Below are 24451 nucleotides of genomic sequence, written 5' to 3' on the forward strand. Positions count from 1 at the left end.
GGATATGTTTTTACACAGGGCAGGAGGGAGGCCGGGGCAGAAATCCAGCAGTGCCTGCCCCAGTGAGTTCTGCAGGAGGCCAGAGAGACACGTGGGGTGGAGAATGCCCTGGAATAAGAGGCTTGTTATGAAGCACTGATTTAGAAGAATTAAAGACTTTAGTTAAAATAAATATCGCTGAAGTAAGAGAGCTAAACTTGCCTTTTGTTAACAGAAGCCGGACTGAAGGAACTGATAAATCATTGAAGGAACTGATAAATCAATGAAGGAACTGATAAATCATGAATCCTGTCAAACCAGGCTTTTGCATCCTGAATAATCAATAGACCCCATGGATACAATACAATCATAAATCAAACAGTCCTGAAGAAACAGGATTCAGCTGTCAAAGGTTAAAAAGTCAAAGAAGAAAGACCCATCTTTCTTCATCATTTTGGGACCCCACCCCATAAAAAGACCACCGACCCATTTCAAAGAACAAACTCCCCATGCTTAATGGCTTTTTGGGCTAATTACCATACGGGGCGGGGAATGGGATGTACCAGAGTTATGAATGTGCATTTGTGTTTTGGGTGTTCAATACTCCTGGACATAAAAGCCCCTGTGACCATCTGTGGATTGAGGTGTGTATTTGAGAGTCCAAAATGTCCTGTCTGGTGTCGTAATAAACAGACACTTCCTAACTTTAAACTGTTAGAGAGTCTTTGTCCGTCATAGTTGGATATTGGTATTAGATCAATATCCATAGGTTTTTAATAAATCAGTTCAGCCCGGAGAAGAGAAGGTTTGCAGGGATCCAGCAGCAGCCCTGCCCCACCTCCAAGGAGGCACCAAGGACCACCAGGATCTTCACAGCAGAGCATGGAAGAGGGATGGGAGGCAGCAGGTGGAAGCTGAAACGAGGGAAGTTTAGGCTGAATAAAATGGGAAGTGTTTCCCCATCAAGCACGGGAACAGGCTGCCCAGGGGTTGCACATCTCCATCCACAGAAGTTTCCAAGACTGAGCTGGACAAAGCCATGAGAGCTCCCAGCTGGCCCAGCATGAGGCAGAACTGGACCAGAGATCTTCAGAAGCCTCTCCAACATGAGTTATCCATGAATCTCTGAGCCTTGGACAATCCAGTTTCCTTCCTATATTTCCTGTGACAGTGCTGGAGAGGCTGGCAGGGTCCTGAGCCCCTCAGAGTGACCCACTGGGTGGGTGGGGAAAATCAGTAAATGCACAAGACCAGTTAATTAAAGCAAAAAAAAAAAAAAAAATTTGTGACTTCAGTCTTCCTGCACCTTCCACAGGACACAGAACTCAGGTCTGAGTGTGCCTGGATTACGAGCCAGAGGGTTTGCTGTAACACAGCTCATCTTTGAATAACAGACAATTCTTCCATGACGTATTTATTAGGTTCCTAATACGATTTTCTTCATTAGATTCTCAGCTTGAGAGACTAATGTGACAATAAATCCTCGGCGAGGACAAACATCTTCCTGCTCCGGGGTAAAAGCAACACATAACTGATGGGACCTGGGGAAAACCCAGAATCATTTGATTTTCTGCAGGCAGGGCAGAGCCACGTGCTGGTACCAGAATCACCCTGAGGTGAAGGTGCTGAGGGGACAATCTCTGCCCTTCCATGACAGCCTGGGCAGCACAGGGGGGCTTGGGCTGGGTGGGCACCTGCTGCATCCCCTGATGGTTCCACAGAGCCTGGTGGTACCAAAGGAAACAGCCCACAGGTTCCTCTGGTGCTGGCTGCTGGCTCAGAGCCCCCCAAAGGTCAGAGCTGCCCCTTTCTGCCCAGGCAGCAGCATCTGGAGGGGGACAAGCCCTGGCACAGGTGCCCAGATTTGCTGTGGCTGCCCCTGCATCTCTGGCAGTGCCCAAGGCCAGGCTGGACATTGGGGACAGTGGGAGGTGTCCCTGCCATGACAGGGGTGGCACTGGAGGGGATTTAAAGTCCCTTTCTACCCAGAGCATTCCACAATTCTGTGATCTGAGCAGTGAAATCAACCTGCTGACTACTGCAACTCAGTCACATCTGGGGCCTGGCTCTAAAACCTCAAAAGCCTGGGGTGTGTGCTGTGCTGAGTCCCTGAGAGCAGCTCTGGCAGACACCCAGAGCTCTCACAGACACTGAGATCCAACGGTTTTCCAGGAATATGGAGGTGGATAAAGAGCCTGTTAGAGCAGCACGGAGAGAAGGGGTTGGTGAGAACTCCCTGGGTCTGTAGCAGATGCTTCACTTACAATAAAACCTTCCCTCAAACCTGACTTTGTCCAGCAGCAGCAACTCTCACCACAGTGTAGAAGTTACTCAGAAATAGGATTTATTTATTCCCTCTGTTCCCTCTGAGCTGCTCTGGTTTGTTATGTACACATTACAGATACAGATTTCACTCCCCTCCATGTTCCATGTGTGTGTCTGTAAGGGACATGTGGATAAATATACAAGGGACATGTGGATAAATATGCACACATAATAACGTATGAAATACAGAAACAACCAGGGACGCTTGTCCATGTGCATTTGTGTGTGTGTAGGTCACACAGAGCTCAACCTGCAGCACACACGTGCCTGTCACAGAACCACAGAACCACAGAACCACAGAACCAGGGCAGGAAAGATCTCCTGGCTGACTATCCTGGGATGGCAATCGCACCTTTCCTGTGCAGCCAAGCCCAGAGGAGGCAGCAAACCTCCCATTGCTGGGGGACAGCAGGTGACAGGTTTGTGGCAGCCCTGGGAGGTGGCTGCTGAGCCCTGAGAGGGTCTCTGCCCAGTGCCTGAGGTGTTCCTGCTCCCCAGGAGCAGCCCAGCCTGCCCGGGAAAAGAGGCACCAGGGTAGAGCCCTCATGGAGGACATGGTATCATCCCTCCTCATGCCTTTAAAGCCACCTCTTGGTTTTTTGCCTGTGTCTGGCTTTGATGCTCACCAATAACTCAGAATTTTGGTGTTTTCAGGATTCTTGTCAGCCAGGGCAGGAGCAGGGCCTGGGGAGCTGGGGCTGGGTGGGGCTCAGAAATCTGCTCCTCCCCAAAGAGATGTGTCTGTTCTCACACTGGCATCACTGCCCACCCAGGCAGCCGAGTGGGGGCTCAGCAAAGGGAGCAGGGACAGCAGAGGGACCCTGGGGTGCAGCTCCCAGAGACCCCAAGTGCCTGGTGACACTGGGGGCCAGGACAGGGACAGGGACAGGCCATCCCCACAGCTGGGACAGCTCCCAGAGACCCCAAGTGCCTGGTGACACCAGGGGCCAGGACAGGGACAGGGACAGGCCATCCCCACAGCTGGGACAGCCCCCCAGGAGCTGGAGAGCAGCTGGAGCTCACACCGAGCCTCAGCACAGGGACACCACCATGACGGCTCCACCTGAGGTGACAACGGCCCCTCTGTGCTCACACCCCACCTGCGCCCACCATGGAGCCACGGGGACCGCCAGGGGTGACACCTGTACCTGTGTCACTGTGATATACCTGTACCTGTGTCACTGTCACACACCTATACCCGTGTTACTGTCACAGACCTGCCACCTGTGTCACTGTCACACACCTGTACCCATGTCACTGTCTCACACCTGACACCCGTGTCACTGTCACACACCTGACACCTGTGTCACTGTTATATACCTGACACCTGTGTCACTGTCACACACCTGACACCTGTGTCACTGTCACACAACTGTACCTGTGTCACTGTCACATACCTGTACCTGTGTCACTGTCACACACCTGACACCTGTGTCATTGTCACACACCTGTACCTGTGTCACTGTTATATACCTGACACCTGTATCACTGTCACACACCTGGCACCTGTGTCATTGTCATATACCTGACACTTGTGTCATTGCCACAGACCTGTGTCACTGTCATATACCTGACACCTGTGTTGCTGTCACACACCTGTACCTGTGTCACTGTCACAAACCTCCCACCCATGTCACTGTCCCACTAGGGACTGCCTGGGAGCCACACCTGCCACCCGTGTCACTGTCACACACCTGTACCTGTGTCACTGTCACATACCTGCCAACTGTGCCACTGTGTCACCAGGGACTGCCCAGGGGCCAGACCTGCACCCGTGTCACTGTCACACACCTGACACCTGTGTCACTGTCACACACCTGCCACCCATGTCATTGTCCCACTAAAGAGTGCAGGGAACTTCCCTGGGGCCACACCTGCCACCTGTGTCACTGTCCCAGACCTGCCGCCCATGTCACTGTCCCACCAAAAGGTGCAGGAGAGTGCCCAGGGGCCACACCTGCCCCCCCCCCGTCACTGTCACACCAAAGGGAGCAGGGGATCAGCACTGAGGCCACTCATGTCACTGGCCACACCTGCCACCTATGTCACTATCCTAGGCCGGCCACCCCTGTCACTGTCCCACACCTGCCACCTGTGTCACCGTCCCACACTGCCACCCATGTCCCTATCCTGGACCTGCCACCCCTGTCAGTGTCCCACCAGAGGAGAACTTCCCAGGGGCCACACCTGCCCCCCTGTCACTGTCACACCAAAAGGTTCAGGGGAAGGCCAGGGGTCACACCTGCCACCCGTGTCACTGTCCCACACCTGCCACCCATGTCATTGTCCCACTGAAGAGTGCAGGGAACTTCCCTGGGACCACACCTGCCACTCGTGTCACTGTCCCACCAAAGGGGAACTGCCCAGGGGCCACACCTGGCACCAATGTCACTGTCCCACACCTGCTGCCCATGTCACTATCCCAGACCTGCCACCCCTGTCCCTGTCCCAGACCTGCCACCCCTGTCCCTGTCCTGGACCTGCCACTCCTGTCACTGTCCCACACCTGCTGCCCATGTCACTATCCCAGACCTGCCACCCCTGTCCCTGTCCTGGACCTGCCACCCCTGTCACTGTCCCACACCTGCTGCCCATGTCACTATCCCAGACCTGCCACCCCTGTCACTGTCCCAGCACGGGGTGCAGGAGGAGCTGTCTGCACTTACCGGGGGTGCCGGGCTCAGGGGCCAGCGCAGGCTCAGCCCTGCGGAGGAGCAGAGGGGGGTCCCGTGTCTGTGTCCGTGTGTCTGTCCGTGTGTCCTGTGCCCCTGCCCGTGCCCCTGTGCTGTGTTTATAAGGCTGACCCTGCCCAAGGGAGGCGCAGAGCCCCGTCTCCCGTGCGCAAACAGCGGGAGGAGTGTGTGTGCAAATGAGCACTTCCATCTGTGCCGCTCTCCCGGCGGGCAGGATCCTCTCCCCATGGTTTATTGGTGACATGTTTATGGCTCACGGTGATTTATGGCCGGCGGGGCCGGCAATGCACGTAATTTTTATTGGGAGGGTAAAACTGAAGTGGAAATAATAAATTCTGCGAGAGGCAGCGCTGGCAGAGTGGCTCCGAGGGAATGACAGAGGGGAAGCTCTGGCTGTCTCCCCTTGACTGGTGAGACATCAAATGTTTAATTAAAACCGTAATATATTGCACAATAAAAACTAACTGGGTATCGCAAAGGTAAACACAGCCCCAGGTGACCTCAGGCAGCCCGACTGTGCCAAGATGTCTTGTGGCAATAAGTTCATCTGTGCCCCCTCAGCTGTGGGGTGGAAACTGAATTTAATCACTATTTCTGTGCCTGGACCAGGCCAGGGACAGCAAACGGGTTTGTCTCATGTGAGGGGTCTGTAGGAAATGCAGCCTCTGGCCCCAAAAACCACTTGTGCAGCTGTAAACCCACCTGTGCTGGGGGACAGGAATTCACAGAACCCCGGGATCACTGAGGCTGGAGAATCTGTCCAAGAGCAGAGTCCAACCTGTGCCTGAACCCACCTTGTCCCCAGCCCAGGGCACCCAGTGCCACGTTCAGGCCTTCCTTGGACACCTCCAGGGATGGGCTCTTGTAAAGGTTTTCCCATGTAGGGACAGGAGGAGAGGGAACGGCCTCAGGCTGGGCCAGGGGAGGCTCAGCTTGGCCAGCAGCAGGAATTTCCCCATGGAAAGGGGGCTCAGGCCTTGGCAGGGGCTGCCCAGGGAGCTTTGGAGTGCCCATCCCTGGAGGTGTCACCTGGAGGTGGCACTCAGAGCTCTGCCCTGGGGACAAGGTGGGCACAGCTGGGATGTGCTGGGAGGGCTTTTCCAGCCTCAGGGATTTGGGGATTCTGGGATTCCCTCACCAAGCCTCCACCCCTTTTCCTTCCCCCTTGGTGATTTATTAAAAAACTATGGATATTGATCTAATACCAATATCCAACTATGACGGACAAAGACTCTCTAACAGTTTAAAGTTAGAAAGTGTCTGTTTATTACGACATCCCAAATACACACCTCAATCCACAGATGGTCACAGGGGCTTTTATGTCCAGGAGTATTGAACACCCAAAACACAAATGCACATTCATAACTCTGGTACATCCCATTCCCTGCCCCGTATGGTAATTAGCCAAAAAGCCATTAAGCCTGGGGAGTTTGTTCTTTGAAATGGGTCGGTGGTCTTTTTATGGGGTGGGGTCCCAAAATGATGAAAAAAGATGGGTCTTCCTCCCTTGACTTTTTAACCTTTGACAGCTGAATCCTGTTTTTCCCAGGACTGTTTGATTTATGATTGTATTGTATCCATGGGGTCTATTGATTATTCAGGATGCAAAAGCCTAGTTTGACAGCTTCCCTGATTTATCAGTTCCTTCACTGATTTATCAGTTCCTTCAGTCTGGCTTCTGTTAGCAAAAGGGAAGTCCCAGCTACATTATCTCAGCACCATCTATTTTGACTACAGTCTTTAAATCTTCTAAATCAATGCCTCACTGGCCATCCCTTCCCACCCTCCTCTCAGCCCTGAGCCCTGAACTCTGCCCTGCAGAGGCGTTTTTGGGGACTGGCTGAGCCATGGGCTCTTCCAGCACAGACTGCCCGGTGCCAAGTGGAGCCTGTGCCTGTGCCCAGCCCTGCCGGGCTCCTGGGAAAGTTCTGCTGGTTTTCCTAGAGATGGGAAAACAGCTGAGAGCTGCTCACAGCCCTCCCCACACACAGCAACACCCACACGTCTGGGAAAAGGGAATTCAGCAGAAAAGCAGCAGGAGAGGCTTGGGGGGAGCACAGCAGGGAGACATCCCTGGGGGAAGCTTGGTGTGAGGCACAAAGCAGAGGAATTGTAGGATTTGGGGCATGTCTGGGAATATGAACTGTCTCACACTGTGCAATAGGGGTGTGGGTGGTTCAGGCTGTGGCTGCCCCATCCCTGGAAGGGCTCAAGGCCAGGCTGGAGCAGCCTGATCTAGTCAAAGGTGTTCCTGCCCATGGCAAGGGGTGAAATGGGGTGGGCTTCAAGGTTCCCCTCCAACCAAACCCCTCTGGAGTTCTGTCCTATTGAGGAAACTAAAGCATCCTCCACCTTGCCATGCTGCCACCAAGGGTGGCTATAAATGGCCATTCAGGAGGGTAATTTTCAGTTTATCAATCCCTTGGCACATGTCCCAGCATCTGGCAATCAATTCAGAGCTTTCCTGAGCGGGAGGCAGCACCTCAGCCATTGAGTGTCATAGAAAACAAAAAAATCTCTCACCTGTGGACTTGTCTGATCATTTTACACATCCTTTGGGATCCCACCACATCCAGCAGTGGTGAGTTCCATTATTCCACCATCAGCTCATTTTAAAAAGTACTTTTTTACTTGATCAAAATCACGGAAAGGTCTGTGCTGGCAGTGACCTCAAATACCTGTTTATAAGTGTTCTTTAATATATCTTTAATAAGCTGAAATCCTCAGGGCGTGTTCTTCCCTTCCTGGTTCATGCAGTGTGAGTGAAGCTGAAATACTGACTCCATATGGATCATCTCCTTCCCATTTATTTATCTTACAGCCCTTTCCTGTATTGCTTTATTGGCTCTGCTCAGGGCTGAAAATTCCTTTTCTGACAGTCTCCGTTTCTGCAGGAGCTTCCTTAGAGTGGTCAGGCTGATAGACTGGACTGCTGTAGGTTCCTTCCAACCAAATCATCCCTTCCCTTCCCTTCCCTTCCCTTCCCTTCCCTTCCCTTCCCTTCCCTTCCCTTCCCTTCCCTTCCCTTCCCTTCCCTTCCCTTCCCTTCCCTTCCCTTCCCTTCCCTTCCCTTCCCTTCCCTTCCCTTCCCTTCCCTTCCCTTCCCTTCCCTTCCCTTCCCTTCCCTTCCCTTCCCTTCCCTTCCCTTCCCTTCCCTTCCCTTCCCTTCCCTTCCCTTTGCATTTTCTCCCTCTGCACAAGTCCCTGCCAGGAGGGGCTGAGGGAGCTGGGGAAGGGTCTGGAGCCCCAGGAGGGGCTGAGGGAGCTGGGAAGGGGCTGAGCCTGGAGAAAAGGAGGCTCAGGGGGGACCTTGTGGCTCTGCACAAGTCCCTGCCAGGAGGGGACAGCCGGGGGGGTCGGGCTCTGCTCCCAGGGAACAGGGACAGGAGGAGAGGGAACGGCCTCAGGCTGGGCCAGGGGAGGCTCAGCTTGGCCAGCAGCAGGAATTTCCCCATGGAAAGGGGGCTCAGGCCTTGGCAGGGGCTGCCCAGGGAGCTTTGGAGTGCCCATCCCTGGAGGTGTCACCTGGAGGTGGCACTCAGAGCTCTGCCCTGGGGACAAGGTGGGCACAGCTGGGATGTTCTGGGAGGGCTTTTCCGGCCTCGGGGATTTGGGGATTCTGGGATTCATCATCTTTTGAACAACAGGGTGACCTTAACACTGACCGTGGAACAAACAACAGGGAGATGCTCCCACTGCAGCCCAGGCTCCTTTTCACACCTGCAGCTCCTGCAGGGCTGAGGGCACTGGGGCAGCTCCGGGAGGGAAATGGTGACTTTAACTGAATCCAGCACTGTAGAAATTTTTCCGTGGGTGGCAGGGACAAGGAGCTCTGCAGAGCTGAGATGTTCTAGAAACACGGGGGTTTATTATTCCAAGGGTGGTGGGTAAAGAGGGCTTTGCCTTCAGCCACCAGCCTGGGCTGGAGCAAAGCCCTAAAGAGAGAATGGGGAGAGAGAGAGAGAAGAGAGCTCAGGGGTAAAAACGGGGCAGGAGCAGGGGAAAAACGTGGGGAGAAAACAGGAGCAAGTGAGGTGAGAGAGGTAAGAGAGCCAAGAGGGTGAGAGGGCAAGCAAAGAGGGTGATCTCCTTGTTACAATACATTATTTATTTTTTTTGTGTGTGTGTTGAATATTCTAATTTACAGTGACCAACCGGCGCGAGATACAAAACCTACAGACTTTGCCTGCAGCTTATAAAAACTACTACATTACCACGTCATTTTATATTCTAAACTCTAAAAGCCACATTTCTTATCTGTTTTCTACCTGATGCCTTTGAAGAGTGGAAAGGCAACATTTCTGAGACCTTTGTTTTTCTGTCTTTTCACCCATCTCCAGCTCATCCCCGTCTTCCTGCCTGCCATGCTCACATCTCAAAACTGGCTTTCATTCCTATTTCACTCACAGGTTTTACATCTGCAGTATTTCTTACCATGCAGTCATATCCATAAGTCCTTCCTGTCCCATCTTTCCCAACACAGCACAATTCCAGGTAAAGCCAAGAGCAATCACCCAATTCCCTTTGCTGTCCTGAGTGACCCACGGGTGCCCCACGGCCCCACACCCGTCCTGTCCTGCCTGGAGAATGAGCTCCTCGGGGCAAACATTGACACAGTTAATGCCTGGTTTGCTCCATCAGGGAAATCACCTGCAAGGGGGGCTCAGAGAACGCCGAGGGCACAGGGAGTGAGGCTGGGCTGGCAGCAGAGTCCGCTTTTAGCGCGCGGGATGGAAAATCAAACAGTCCCAGAGACATCTGCAAACACCGGGGATTGAATGGAGAGGGCAGAGAGGTTCAGAGGCACAGCCCGGGGTCACTGCCTGAAATAGAGACTGACAGTGGGCAGTGCCCAAATGTTATAAATGCAACGGCAAAAATCGGATTAATAAAGAAACAATTTATTACTAAAACAATCCCAGTCACCGACAAAGAGAGAAACCACAAACAGGACGGGCAGCGCAGCGCTGGGTGGACAGGGGTCTGCACCCCAAGGTACAGATTTCCCAAATCCACACGGAGCGGATCAGCCCGGGGTTTTATAGGGGTTTTCATGTCCCGAGGTGAAACAGGTGTGGGGGGAATAGTCCAGCAAATAGTCCAAATACATCTTTGGATGGGTTTCCCGGATTTGTGGACTTTGCAAATTGTATTCCGGGAAGGTCCTTTCACATGGGGATGGAGCTGTCGGTCCATGGTTATTTCAATGTGTATTCCCTGGCGGAGAATTCCCCTTTGTTTGGGCAGGAATTTCTCTGTCTGGGTGTGATGCCGATTCTTATCTGGGTTGGGCAGTGTCTTTGTCCATCCTGATGGCTCCTGTCCTGCTCTTTGTCTCGGGCTGAGAGAGGAATTTTTCTACAGACCATACGTTTTCACATTTTTATATTAACACCAATCTAGCATATATTTCTATATTCTTTTATCACAAATTTTTACCCCAGTGTCACATTTATCACACCAAAGCTCTGCCAGGCAGGGAGAGCTGGCTGAGAGCTGCACAGGAAAGGGATCTAAAGCTCTCAGACAGTGTCCAGAGGAGGGCCAGGGGCTGGGGAAGGGTCTGGAGGGGCCCCAGGAGGTCACTGTCAGGGCAGCCTGGAGCAGCCTGAGGTCAGAGCTCCCCGGGGCTGCAGCTCCTCCCGAGGGGCAGCGCAGGGACAGCTCCGGGCTCTGCTCCTGCCACAGGGAACAGCACCCAGGGAGCGCCTGCAGCTGGGCCCCCAGGGATTGAGGGGGGATTGTAGGGCAAGGCTCTGCCCCCAGAGGGTTCAGGCACTGCCCAGGCTCCCCAGGGAATGGGCACAGCCCCAGAGCTCCAGGAGCCTTTGGACAGCCCTGTGGGGTGTAGGAGCATCCCTGGAGGGCAGGGAGAGGGAGCTCTGCAGAGCTGAGATGTTCTAGAAACACGGGGGTTTATTATTCCAAGGGTGGTGGGTAAAGAGGGCTTTGCCTTCAGCCACCAGCCTGGGCTGGAGCAAAGCCCCAAAGAGAGAATGGGGAGAGAGAGAGAGAAGAGAGCTCAGGGGGAAAAACGGGGCAGGAGCAGGGGAAAAACGTGGGGAGAAAACAGGAGCAAGTGAGGGGAGAGAGAGGAGAGGGGATGGGCCAAGAGAGGTGAGGGAAGAGGGTGAGAGGGCCAGAGGAGAGAGGTGAGGGCAAAAGGGAGGAGAGCCAGGACAAGAGAGCGATCCTCTTGTTCCAATCCATTCTATCTCTTTTTGTGTTGAATATTCTAATTTACAGTGACCAACCGGCGTGAGATACAAAACCTACAGACTTTGCCTGCAGCCTGTGAGAACTACTGCATCACCATGTCATTTTATATTCTAAACTCTACAGACTCCTTTCTCATGCCCTTGTTCCCGGATGTCTTTGCCAAGGTGGAAAGGCAACATTCTTGTCTTTTGTTTTCCTGTCTCCAGCTCATCCCCGTTTTCCTGCCTGCCATGCTCACATCTCCAAACTGGCTTTCATTCCTATTTCACTCACAGGTTTTACATCTGCAGTGTTTCTTACCATGCAGTCATATTCATATTCCTTCCTGTCCCATCTTTCCCAACATTGGTGGTTCCTCCTCAGGCTCCCCATGCCCAGCACGGCTCCACCAGGGATGGCTGCAGGGGACAGGGCACAGCATCACCTGTCAGGGGCCTCTGCTCTGCCAAAGCAACAAAAAAAAAAAACAAAAACCAAACAAACAAAACAAAAAAAACCACCCCAAAAACCAACCAACCAACAAACAACCAACAAACAAAAAACAAAAAACCAAACAAAAACCAACAAAAACAAGCAAAACAAGCAAACAAAACAAAACAAAACAAAAACACACAAAAAACCACAAAAAAACCCACAAAAAAAAAAAAAATCCCATTGAAAATCCCACTTTGATTCCTGGTGCACTCCTGGGTGCCCAGAATGGGCCAGATGAACCCATTGTGCTTCCCAGGGACAGGGAGAGCTGCAGGAGCTCTGCAGGAGGATTTCCCTCCAGGAAAGAATTAATTTAAGGGTTTCCAGGCTGCCTGGCCACATCTGGATCAAGGAGGCAGGGTTGAGGTGTATGATGAATTTTCATATTTTTCTTCACCCCGTTTCACAAAGTTTAAAGATGCCAAATTCCAAATTATAGAATCAGAGAATCCCAGACCAGTTTGGGCAGGGAGGGACCCTAAATCTCCCCCTGCTCCACCCCCTGCCACGGGCAGGGATACTTTCCCCCAGACCAGGCTGCTCCAAGGCCCTTCCAGCCTGGCCTGGAACACTTCCAGGGATATAATTCTGGAAAGGTTTAAAGGAGTCCGTGTGCTGATCTCTCAGCAGATCTGATGTTCTGCAGCTTGAAGTAGTTCCATTCTCATAAGGCCAAATGTGTCCATTGTCCTTTATTGCTCCGTTATAATGGGATTTTTGGGAAATATTGCACCAGGCATCTCACTAACCACGCGAGGAAATGAGGGCAGAGCTGTGAGGAGAGGCAGTAACAACATTAGGCTGCAATTCTGCAATGATTTCTTCGAAATAAATCACTGAGATGGCATCAAACTGGTCAGAATTCAATCTGGCAAAGCACCATCAGATGGTTCTGCTTCCAGAAGGGACGGGAGAGAGATCCAGGGGAATTTATAACTGGTGCATCAGCAGCTGTGATGCTGAGTGATCTCAGAGCCTGGGTGGAGGGTTCTGTGGTGTTATCACAGCCCAGCTCTGTCTCTGGGGGTCCCTGCACAGCTCCTGACAGGAGGGGACAGCCCAGGGAACAGGGACAGGAGAGAGGGAACGGTCTCAGGGTGGGCATTGAGAAAATTCCTCCTGGAAAGGACTGTCCAGCCCTGGAGGAGCTGCCCAGGGTTTATTGCTGAGGGTTTATTTCTGCATGAGCTAAAAAGCTGTAAACACTTCCCAGGGTCTCCCACCCCTCAGGGGAAACCTGAGACCAAGTGTTTGGGATGTGGGACGTGGGTTTGGGGTTAGGGTTTGGTTTGGAGGTTTTTTGTTTGGACTGACAGAGCAGCTCAGCTCCCCTCAGAGCAGATGAGCTCCACATCTTCAGGACCCACATCAAACCACCACCCCCTGCCAGGGGACCTGGGGCTTCACAAATTTGGGACATTCAGTGCAGACCTGGGGAAACTCAGAAGTGGCATTTTGGGAGGTTTTTCTCATCTTTTGAACATCCCTCTATCCCTTTATGGTGCCCCATGTCGTGTACTTGACCCACCCAGCCCATCCTGCCCTCACTGAGGAGCTGCTGCATTCTCAGGGCTGAGATCAATGTATGGAATCTGTTTCCTGGAGCCCAGGGCTGCTCGGGCTGGGGATGAGGCTGTGGAGGCGTAAACAGAGGATTTGGTGTCCCCAGACTGGGTCAGGACATCAGCCCGTGTGCAATTCCCAGGACAGATCAAAGCTCCCCAAGGAACGTGGGACTGCCCTCGGGACCCTGGATCACAGGAAAGGTCCCTGGACTTCACAGGACACTGAAATCCCAAGATACAGAAGCAGAGGAGTTCAGTGGCTGATCCTAAAACAATAAAAAGGACAAATATCTCAGTGGAATGCATCAGACTGGAGATCAGACTCCAGTCCAGAGTCAGCCTCCTCAACTCCTTTAACTCTTAGGACTCATTTTTTCTGTCTTGCAGAGCAGATGAAGTTTTACCAGTAAGAAATTTGTGCTGCTGCAGGGACACTTCTCCCTTCCTGGGAAGAAAAAACTCCCAAATCCATCAGCACAAGCCCAGCTGGATCTGTGGTGGGGCTGTGTGGGGCCAGCTGAGAGCAAAGGAATGTCAGACATGGCACTAAAATGTGAGATGGGCACTGAATGTAAATGCTGATCAGAATAGGAATGAAGTGAGGCAGAGTCATTTATTCATCATCATAAAATGGGGTTGGAAAGGACCTTAAATCCCACCCAGTGCCACCCCAGCCATGGCAGAGACACCTCCCACTGTCCCCAATGTCCAGCCTGGCCTTGGGCACTGCCAGGGATCCAGGGGCAGCCACGGCAAATCTGGGAATTCTATTCCAGGGCCTGCCCACCCTGCCAGGGAACAATTCCTAATTCCCAGGATCCCATCAAATCCTACTCTGAAGCCATTCCCTGTGTCCTGTCCCTCCATCCCTTGTCCCCAGTCCCTCTGCAGCTCTCCTGGAGCCCCTTGAGGTGCTCTGAGCTCTGCCTGGAGCTTCTCCTCTCCAGGGGAGCACCCCCAGCTCTCCCAGCCTGGCTCCAGAGCAGGAGTTTCACATCCCTGGGATCATCCTGGAGCTCTGAACCAGCCCACGTGTGCTGGAGTGAGGGGGATGTTGACAGCTCAGGCTGTTTGCTGGCAAAATGGAATTTTGGGATGGCAAATACAGCCAGGGCCGGGGCTGAGGAAATGCAGGTGGGGAAAGGCAGCGACAGCTGGCGAGCACTTGCAGAAAAATTGCTCTGTCCATTATTGCTTTGGGCACTGCTGTGGAAAGTCAAACAGAGCAGAGCAAACAGCAGTGCTGGGAAGGCTCGAGGTGCTGTCAATGATTAAATGGGGGCAGCAGATGGAGAAGAGCCGGGTCTGGGGGAGCTCTCAGGGTGGGAGTGGGGGAGAGCCCCCAGGGAATCAGAGAAAACCTGAATCTCAGAATCCCCAAATCCCCGAGGCTGGAAAAGCCCTCCCAGAACATCCCAGCTGTGCCCACCTTGTCCCCAGGGCAGAGCTCTGAGTGCCACCTCCAGGTGACACCTCCAGGGATGGGCACTCCAAACCCCCCTGGGCAGCCCCTGCCAAGGCCTGAGCCCCCTTTCCATGGGGAAATTCCTGCTGCTGGCCAAGCTGAGCCTCCCCTGGCCCAGCCTGAGGCCGTTCCCTCTCCTCCTGTCCCTGTTCCCTGGGAGCCACAAGGTCCCCCCTGAGCCTCCTTTTCTCCAGGCTCAGCCCCTTCCCAGCTCCCTCAGCCCCTCCTGGGGCTCCAGACCCTTCCCCAGCTCCCTCAGCCCCTCCTGGGGCTCCAGACCCTTCCCCAGCTCCCTCAGCCCCTCCTGGGGCTCCAGACCCTTCCCCAGCCCCTTCCAGCCCCTCCAGGGGTCTCCAGCCCTGGGGCACACAGGACACTGCAGGTGATGCCCCCCTGCCCTGGGGCTGTCAGGAGCTCACAGCAGACCCCAGTCTCTCTCTCCAGGGCTGTGGCAGCCCCTGCTGTCCTGGGCAGTTCCCAGCCGGGGGCAGGAGGGAGGTGGGGGCAGTCAGGGGGGTTTCCAGGGTGATGTTCTGAGCAGCCTCTGCAGGGCCAGGACACTCAGTGCCTGTCACAAACACCAGCCGGGGCAGCTGATGGAGCTGCAGCTCAGCTCTGCCCTCCCCACCCTGGCCAGGGAAAAGCTGTGGGTCTGATCAGCTGGGAGTTAACACTCTGCAAAACCGAGGAGAACAGATTGATTAAAATTTGTCTTGGACTCCTCACAGAATCTCAGACTGGTTTGGGATGGAAGAGACCCCAAATCCCATCCAGTGCCAGCCCTGCCATGGCAGGGACACCTCCCACTGTCCCCAATGTCCAACCTGGCCTTGGGCACTGCCAGGGATCCAGGGGCAGACAACTCCTGTTCATGAAACCCTTGAAAGAATGGGAGGAATTTGTAATTATTGACCAGGGTGGACTTTTAGGGTGCCTTTTCATCAGCACAGAAAGGCTTGGAGGGACCATAACAATCATCCATAAAGTTCCACCCCCTGCCCCAAGCCCACCCATAGATGTGCCATCAAAAGGAATATTTAGCAAAGGGATTTGCTCCCAGCACTTTCCTTAGATGCTGCTTGTTTCTTCTGCCAGAGATTTCTGTAAATTTGAACCAAGCCCTCAGAGAAGTTGCCCTTTCAGGGGAACACCATCCCTGCTCCCTCCAGGCAGCCCAGCTGAGCTCACCAGGTGACAGCAGAGGACAGGGCAGGGGACCAGGGCCGGGCTGGAGCTGCACTGAAACTGCCACAACAAACTCAGAGCTCACGGCTTTGTCCCTCCAGGGAGTGTGAGCACCACGGGAATTCCCACGAGCTTCTCCTTGTCTTCCCTGAACAAACAGCGCCGTGCAAAAATGGGAGGAAAGAGAGATTTGAGTCAGGGGATGGGGGAAAAATAGCAAAAAATGACATATGCAGAAATTTCACGGGTTTCCACCCTGCTCTGTGAAAATTCCGCATTTGGTGAAGTGAAAGGATCCAGCCCTGGTGCCTCCCTGGCCTGGCTGCGTCCTGATTTACACCGGGGTGGATTTTGTATCTGTGCATTTAAATGTGTCTGTATCACAGAGAGAGACACAGAGAGACTAAATAAATACCAGGAAACAAAAATAAGAGCAAAATCCCCAAAAGATTTCTAAGAAAAGAGCAGAGGCCAAGAAACCAAAGGACTCGGAGCCACCATGGAATCACAGGATGGTTTGGGGTGGAGAGGAGCTCAGAGCTCATTTCCCTCCACCCCACCTGCCATGGCTCACACCTTCTGAGTCACGATCAGAAATGGGGTGGGGGGTTTTTTAATGGGTTGTTTTTGTTGGGTTTTTGTGGGTTTGTTGGGGTTTTGGGGGTTTTGTTTGTTTGTTTTGGGGGTTTTTGTGGGGTTTTTTGTTTGTTTTTTAGGTTGGTTGGGTTTTTTGGGGTGGGGGTTGGGTGGGGTTTTTTTTTTGTTGTTGTTGTTTGCTTGGGTTTTTTTGGTTTTGTTTTGTTTATTTTTGGTTTGTGGTTTTTTTTGGTTTTGGTTTTAGTGTGGGTTTTTTTGTTTTTGTGGGGGTTTTTTTGTTCTTGTTTTTATTGTTTTGTTGGGGTTTTTTTTGTTTTTGTTTTTTTTTTTTTAATGGGTTTTTTTGGTGGTTTTTTTTGTTTTGCTTGTTTGGGTTTTGTTTGTTTGTTTGGGGTTTTTTTTTTGGTTGGGGTTTTTTTTTTTGTTTTCTTGATAAGGCAATGAATTTCCCACTCAGATGGTGAGGAATGGGGACACAGTTGGAGGGTGCTCTGGTTCCCCCATTGTCCAGGCTCTGGGGGAGCCTCCAGCTGCCTGTCCCACACCTTGAGGGGGCACAGCCCAGGGCTGTGAGTGCCCCAGGCCCTAAAGGGGCTCCAGGAGAGCTGCAGAGGGACTGGGGACAAGGGATGGAGGGACAGGACACAGGGAATGGCTTCAGAGTAGGATTTGATGGGATCTGGGGCAGGAATTGTTCCCTGGGCTGGAATTCCCAGATTTGCTGTGGCTGCCCCTGCATCCCTGGCAGTGCCCAAGGCCAGGCTGGACATTGGGGACAGTGGGAGGTGTCTCTGCCATGGGCAGGGGTGGGGCTGGGTGGGATTTAAGGTCCCTCCAAACCCAAACTGGGATTCCACGACAAGGAGAAGCCACAGAGGAGCAGCCCCAGGATCACCAAGGCTGTGCAGAGCAGCAAACAGGGACAGCAGGGGGACATTTAAACCTCTCCCCCTGTCCCAGCCCAGCAGTGACGGGTTTATGGGGCACCCAAACCTGCCAGGGGCCACCACTGGGCTGGGGCCTTTCCTTCCCTTGCAGCACATCCCAGTCCATCCCTGAGTGACACAGACATCACAAACATTCATCTACAATTACCCATTGCATCATCTTTTTCTTGCATTTAATCACTGCCTTTAATTCAGAAAATTTATTCTGGGGAGAAGCAGTAATCAATAATAACAACAAATATTATTATAAATTATAATATTATACCTATAATATTTAAAAATCAATATTAAATTTTAGAAATCAATAATACTTCGTGGAAGCAGAAAAGTCCTGGCACAAACCCAATTAAAGAGCTTCATTTCCTGAATTAGGAACGAATTAACTCATTATCCACACGGCAAAAATCGCATTTGCGAACAGCAGCTGGAGATGTTTGTGGGGAGGAGTTTTTGGGGTGGGTTTTGGCTCTGGAGGGGGTGCAGGGGGCCCGGGAGGAGCTCTGGGCTGTGGGTTCCACATGGATCAGTATCAGACCCATCACGAAGTCAGGGAATGTTGGAATCCCAGAAGGATTTGGGATGGGAGGTCTCGGGTTGGTTTTCTCACCCAAAATTCAGGTTGTTTAAAGTTCTTGGTCCTCCAAAAGCCCCGAGTCACGTTGGTATAAAAAAGCAGAGTCTTCAAGGTTCTGTTTTCTGGTTTCTCGAGTTGTTTATTATTTGATATCTCAGAGTTTTCTCTCTCCCAGCCGAGGTCTGGGCAGGGCTGGGACATGAGGGGACGGCCCCCGATGGGGTCACCTCACATTTATACAGATAACCACGGGTGGGGTATTTACAATTTCACACCAATGCCCAGGGCTCACACTAAAAGGGTCATTTCTGCTCTGAGCCAACCCACTGTCACTGCCCTGTGCCATCACCACCCCAGGGGATGGAGGGCGGGGGAGAAGGAGAGGGACACGAGGCACCACCCAAATCCCACCATCCTGTCCCCCATTTACCTCTATTCTATGAACCCCAGAACTACTGAATTTTGTATGTTCTGCTGTGCTAAACTCCTGTTTTCACTTCCTGGTGATTTGCAATTCCTCTCCTTGTGCTGGAAGTTTCTCCCATGGGCTGAGATCAAACCCAGTGTTTTCCTGGGCTGTGCCAAGGTCTCCAACCCCCCTGGACCAGCTCCACACCCCCTGCCCAGGGCCCAAATTCCCTTTCCTGGGTCCCAGCTCATCCAAAGGGATGTCCTGGACTCCAACAGGAGGGACCCCAAATCCCACCCAGTGCCAGCCCAGCCATGGCAGGGACACCTCCCACTGTCCCCAGTGTCCAGCCTGCCCTTGGGGGATTGTGGTGACCTTGTGTAAATATATTTATCATAAAGGGCAGAAAATACCAACCAGAGCAGGTAAATCCCTGAGGGGTCTGCACCCCCCTGAGCAGGTGCAGCCCCAAAGGAATGAATCCACACTGAATTTGTCCAGTTTATCAGCTCATCTCTCAGCACCTCAAAGCTCTCCTGTGATCTCTCATATCCAGCCCTCAGGGCAGAGGGAGGTTCATGAAAAGCTTCAAAACAACCCAATCCCATCCTTTCCTGCCAGTGCCAAGCTCAGTTCCTGCACAGCTAAATTGGGAACCTCCCACAGGTGTGAAAAATGGCTATTTATATAGGATATATATCTATTTAAATATGATATTTGTTTTTTTTTCCCCTTCTCCTTAGCTATGGGGTCTGTGCTGGAGAAAGAGCTGCTGAGGACACCCTGGGAGGAGAAAACATAGACCCTACAAAGACCCTACAACACCCTGTGACCCCCAGGGCAGCAGGGGCCACCTGCCTGTGGGGGTTTCTTACCTGCTGGGCTGGGATGGCAACACCTGGATCAGGGATTTAACAATAAAAATGGCCAGATTTGCTCTTGTGCCTCATGGGGAGCCACCTTTTGTATCAGCACAGGTTTATAAATGTTCCAGTTCTGCAGTTTCTTGTTCCGAGACTTGGGGGAAATAAAGCAAGTGGGTACATTAAATCAGTGGGAATATTATGGATTTCATTATCTCCAGCTTGGCTCGGTGCTGCTGATCTGTGTTTGATCTGTGAATCAGCTCTGCAGCAGCCCCACACATCAATAACTAATTCAGGCAACAGAAATTATGTCGAAGTCATGGGAGGACAAACACAACTAAAAAGACAGATTAAAAAAAAAATTTAAAAAAAAAAAAATCAGTGTTCTTATGTTTGGGTTCTTCCCCATGAGCTGGGAGCTGCTCTGCCTCAGAATCCCCAAACCCCTGAGGCTGGAAAAGCCCTCCCAGAACATCCCAGCTGTGCCCACCTTGTCCCCAGGGCAGAGCTCTGAGTGCCACCTCCAGGTGACACCTCCAGGGATGGGCACTCCAAAGCTCCCCGGGCAGCCCCTGCCAAGGCCTGAGCCCCCTTTCCATGGGGAAATTCCTGCTGCTGGCCAAGCTGAGCCTCCCCTGGCCCAGCCTGAGGCCGTTCCCTCTCCTCCTGTCCCTGTTCCCTGGGAGCAGAGCCCGACCCCCCCGGCTGTCCCCTCCTGGCAGGGACTTGTGCAGAGCCACAAGGTCCCCCCTGAGCCTCCTTTTCTCCAGGCTCAGCCCCTTCCCAGCTCCCTCAGCCCCTCCTGGGGCTCCAGACCCTTCCCAGCTCCCTCAGCCCCTCCTGGGGCTCCAGACCCTTCCCCAGCCCCTTCCCTGCCCTGGACACGCTCCAGCCCCTCCAGGGCTCTCCTGCAGGAGCCACAACTGGACACAGCCCTGGAGGTGTCACCCAGGGCCAGCCCAGGGGACAATCCCTGCCCTGGGGGACAATCCCTGCCCTGGGGCTGTGCCCACACTGGGGCTGGCACTGCCCAGGGGTCATTGGCCTCTTGTCCCCCTGGGCTCACCTGGGCACACCTGGGTTCACACCTGGGCTCTCATCCAGGCACTGTCACCATTCCCAGGCCATTTCCAGCCCCTGTGTCCCCCCCCCGGAGTCCTGCAGGGAGCTGTGGTGACCCCAAGGCAGGACGTGGCCCTGTCCTGGCTGCAGCCCCGGGCACTGAGTCCTGTCCCTGCAGGCCACCCAGCCCTGCCCTCGGGCATTCCCTGTGTCCTGTCCCTCCATCCCTTGTCCCCAGTCCCTCTCCAGCTCTCCTAGAGCCCCTTTAGGTGCTCTGAGCTCTCCCTGGAGCTTCTCCTCTCCAGGTGAGCACCCCCAGCTCTCCCAGAGGGCTCCAGCCCTGGAGCAGCTCCCTGGCCTCCTCTGGACTGGCTCCAGCACTTCCATTCCCACCCAGGATTAAAACATTCCCCCTGTATGGACCCAGCACCTGTTTGGCACCTCGGTGCTGGGACAGGCATCACCCAGCAGTGGGAGCAGAGTGTTTGTTTATCGTTCCTCCTCCTGGCTATTCCCAGGCAGCAGCTTCTCCCCCATGGTGATCCAGCCCCTCAAGTCCCAGCAGTGATTAGGGGGAGCAGCTTCCTTAAGACACTGAAGCATTTCCATGCAGGTCTTTTTGCAGGTGGAGGCGTTGCCTGTGGGAGGGAGAGGAGCAGCAGCTGCAGGTGTTGTGTGTCCAGGCAGGATCAGCCCCACATCACCCCGGGTATGTGTGTTTTTACTTCTCACCTGGGCTTGGGGTATTTTTTAATGCAGTGCCACAATCTGAGCCAAGAAACTTCAGCCAAATCAAGGTGGGATGTGAAAGAACCCACCCAGAAAAGCTGCTGGGCAGCAGTGCCAGTGTGTCTAAATGGGCTTTGGCTCTGGTGGAGTTAATGGGCTGCTTCATCACCTCCAGACATCCCAGATTTAGTGAGTGTTGTGGTCCAGACCTGCCAGTCACACACCTGCCACCACCACTGGCTGCCTCATTTGGGTTAATTACAGCAGTGCTAATTACCTGGCTGTTCCCTCAAACGAGCTGCAGACACACAGGTGTGGCCTCTGCCACTCCTGTCACCTGGGCTGACCTGCAGCTCCCTGCTCTGCTCCATCCCCTGTGCCTGCACACCCAGGAATGGCAAACAGGAGTGGGTGGTTGGGCAAAGTCCTGACTCTGGTGAGATCCAGGCTTTGGAGCAAGGGAAAAACACTGGGATGGGGGTTTGGGGTGAGCTCAGAGTTACAGCAGTGGGAGAGCCCAAACCCACCCGGCTGCACCCTCCTGTCAGGGAGTTGTGCAGAGCCAGAGGGTCCCCCTGAGCCTGAAGGAGCAGCTGCTCCAGGTGGGATCCCTCACACAGGGCTGGGACCTGGGCCTGGACACCTCCGTGTGTGTGTGTGACCCTCCCTGCAGGAGAGTCAGGTCAGATGGGATCTGGGGCAGGAATTGTTCCCTGGCAGGGCGGGCAGGCCCTGGCACAGGTGTAGAGGCATCCGTGACTTACAGGGACAAGGGACTCTGCACACCTGAGATATTCTAGAATATGTGGGTTTATTGCAGGGCCGTGGGTAGAAAGGGCTTTGCCTTCAGCCACCAGCCTGGGCTGGAGGGAAGGGCCAGAGAGAGAAGGAGAGAGAGCAAGAGGGTTTGGGCTGAGGAGAGGGGAGAGAGAGCAAGGGGCAGGGTCAGAGTGCAGGGGGGAGAGAGCAGAGGTGAGAGCAGGGAAAGGAGAGCCAGGTCCTGGTTCCAATCCATTCTATCTCCTTTTGTGATGAATATTCTAATTTACAGTGACCAACCCACACAAGACACAAAATCCTATAGAATCTCCACACAGCCTATAAGAACTACTACATTACCATGTGTTATATTTTAAACTCTAAAAACTCCTCTTTAGACTTTTCTGTTTTGCTGCATTGACCTTTGGGTCCCTCAGGCAGCAGAAGGGGATTGTTCAATCCAAAGGGATTCTCCTCCAGCTGCCCAGGCTGTTGTCTTCAGGTTATAGAGTGACTAAGGCTCGGTGTCCTACAACTCAAAGTGAGCTCCCATTTCTATCTCGACTACAGGTTTCATATTTTCAGACTCTTTTGCTAAGCAATCATATTTATAAGGTTTCCCTGATTAATCTTTCCCAACACACAGGGTGCCCAGAGCAGCTGTGGCTGCCCCTGGATCCCTGGCAGTGCCCAAGGCCGGGTTGGACATTGGGGACAGTGGGAGGTGTCCCTGCCATGGCAGGGCTGGCACTGGGTGGGATTTATGGTCCCTTCTATCCCAGACCAATCTGGAATTCTGTGATAAGGAAATAAGGCTGGAGCAGCCCTGTGAACCAGAAGGACCCAGTAAAGCTGAGCCTGGCTGAGATGCTTTATTAAATAACCTGGAGGCCTTTGTTACCCAGGATGAAGTGCAGAAACTGCTGCCCAGAGGATCCAGTACCTCAGAGAGACAGGAGGGAGGGAGGAGCTGTTTTTTCCCAAGCTCAGGATTACAGATCTCAGACATGTTTGCCCTTTCCAAACAAACAATTCCGGCACGAGACGCGTTTCCTGCTGCAGTGGCTGGTGCCAGCTGCAGGGTCAAAGCTGCCAGGCTGGAAACAGAGTCCTGTGAGCAATAAACCACCATCAACACCATCATCTGAGCAGCGTTGTCACAATATTGGCTTTGCAGTGCTTGGCCTCGTGTGGCCAACAGCAGTGACTGAGCCAGGCTGAGAAACCCCTTGGTTTGTGTTCCTGGCTGAGCCAAGCTAAAAAACCTCTTGGTTTGTGTTCCTGACTGAGCCAGGCTGAGAAATCTCTTGGTTTGTGCTCCTGACTGGAACCAGGCTGATAAACCTCCTGGTTTGTGTCCCTGACTGAGCCAGACTGAAAAACCTCCTGGTTTGTGTCCCTGACTGGAACCAGGCTGAAAAACCCCTTGGTTTGTGTCCCTGACTGGAACCAGGCTGAGAAACCTCTTGGTTTGTGTTGTGGGGAGGACTCAAAGAGACTTAGAGGAGAGATTAAACTGTTTTGGGGTCAAGGGAGTCAAATGCCTGGAAAGCCGAGGGGATGAGGTCTGGCCCTTTGGTATTTTGGCTGAAGCAGAGGGTACAAGTGCCTGAGAAAGTCCCATCCCGTTCCCAAACTGCCAGCAGCCTGGTTTAACCCTTCCATGTCTGTGTTCCCATGAAACAGGACAAGTCACAGCACTCCTGCTTTGCCAAGGGCTGGGGTGTAGAAATTTTCTGTGGATGGCAGGGACAAGGAACTCTGCAGAGCTGAGATGTTCTAGAAACACGGGGGTTTATTGTTCCAAGGGTGGTGGGTAAAGAGGGCTTTGCCTTCAGCCACCAGCCTGGGCTGGAGCAAAGCCCTAAAGAGAGAATGGGGAGAGAGAGAGAGAAGAGCTCAGGGGGAAAAACGGGGCAGGAGCAGGGGAAAAACGTGGGGAGAAAACAGGAGCAAGTGAGGTGAGAGAGAGGAGAGGGGATGGGCCAAGAGAGGTGAGGGAAGAGGGTGAGAGGGCCAGAGGAGAGAGGTGAGGGCAAAAGGGAGGAGAGCCAGGACAAGAGAGCGATCCTCTTGTTCCAATCCATTCCATCTCTTTTTGTGTTGAATATTCTAATTTACAGTGACCAACCGGCGCGAGATACAAAACCTACAGACTTTGCCTGCAGCCTGTGAGAACTACTACATCACCATGTCATTTTATATTCTAAACTCTATAGACTCCTTTCTCATGCCCTTGTTCCCGGATGTCTTTGCCAAGGTGGAAAGGCAACATTCTTGTCTTTTGTTTTCCTGTCTCCAGCTCATCCCCGTCTTCCTGCCTGCCATGCTCACATCTCCAAACTGGCTTTCATTCCTATTTCACTCACAGGTTTTATATCTGCAGTATTTCTTACCATGCAGTCATAGTCATAAATCCTTCCTGTCCCATCTTTCCCAACACTGGGGACACAACACTGGGGTTCCTTTCTAGCCCAGGGGCAGGGACCCCGTGGGTGGGGTGTCCATCCAGAGAGGGGCTCCAGGAGGTGATTTGGCTCAGCAGGAGCAGCCCCACAGCTGGCAGAGCTGCTTCATTCAGGGCTCCAGGCCAGGGAAAGCCT

General features: G+C 53.1%; 1 long non-coding RNA gene across 1 annotated transcript in view; it reads left to right on the top strand.

The window, feature by feature from the left end:
• Window positions 1–24451, top strand: part of LOC310906530 — a 101297-nt gene that overhangs the window by 58992 nt on the left and 17854 nt on the right. The window lies entirely within an intron of this gene.

This window comes from Zosterops lateralis, assembly GCF_965231275.1.
Source record: "Zosterops lateralis genome assembly, chromosome: 2".
Taxonomy (NCBI): Eukaryota; Metazoa; Chordata; class Aves; order Passeriformes; family Zosteropidae; genus Zosterops; species Zosterops lateralis.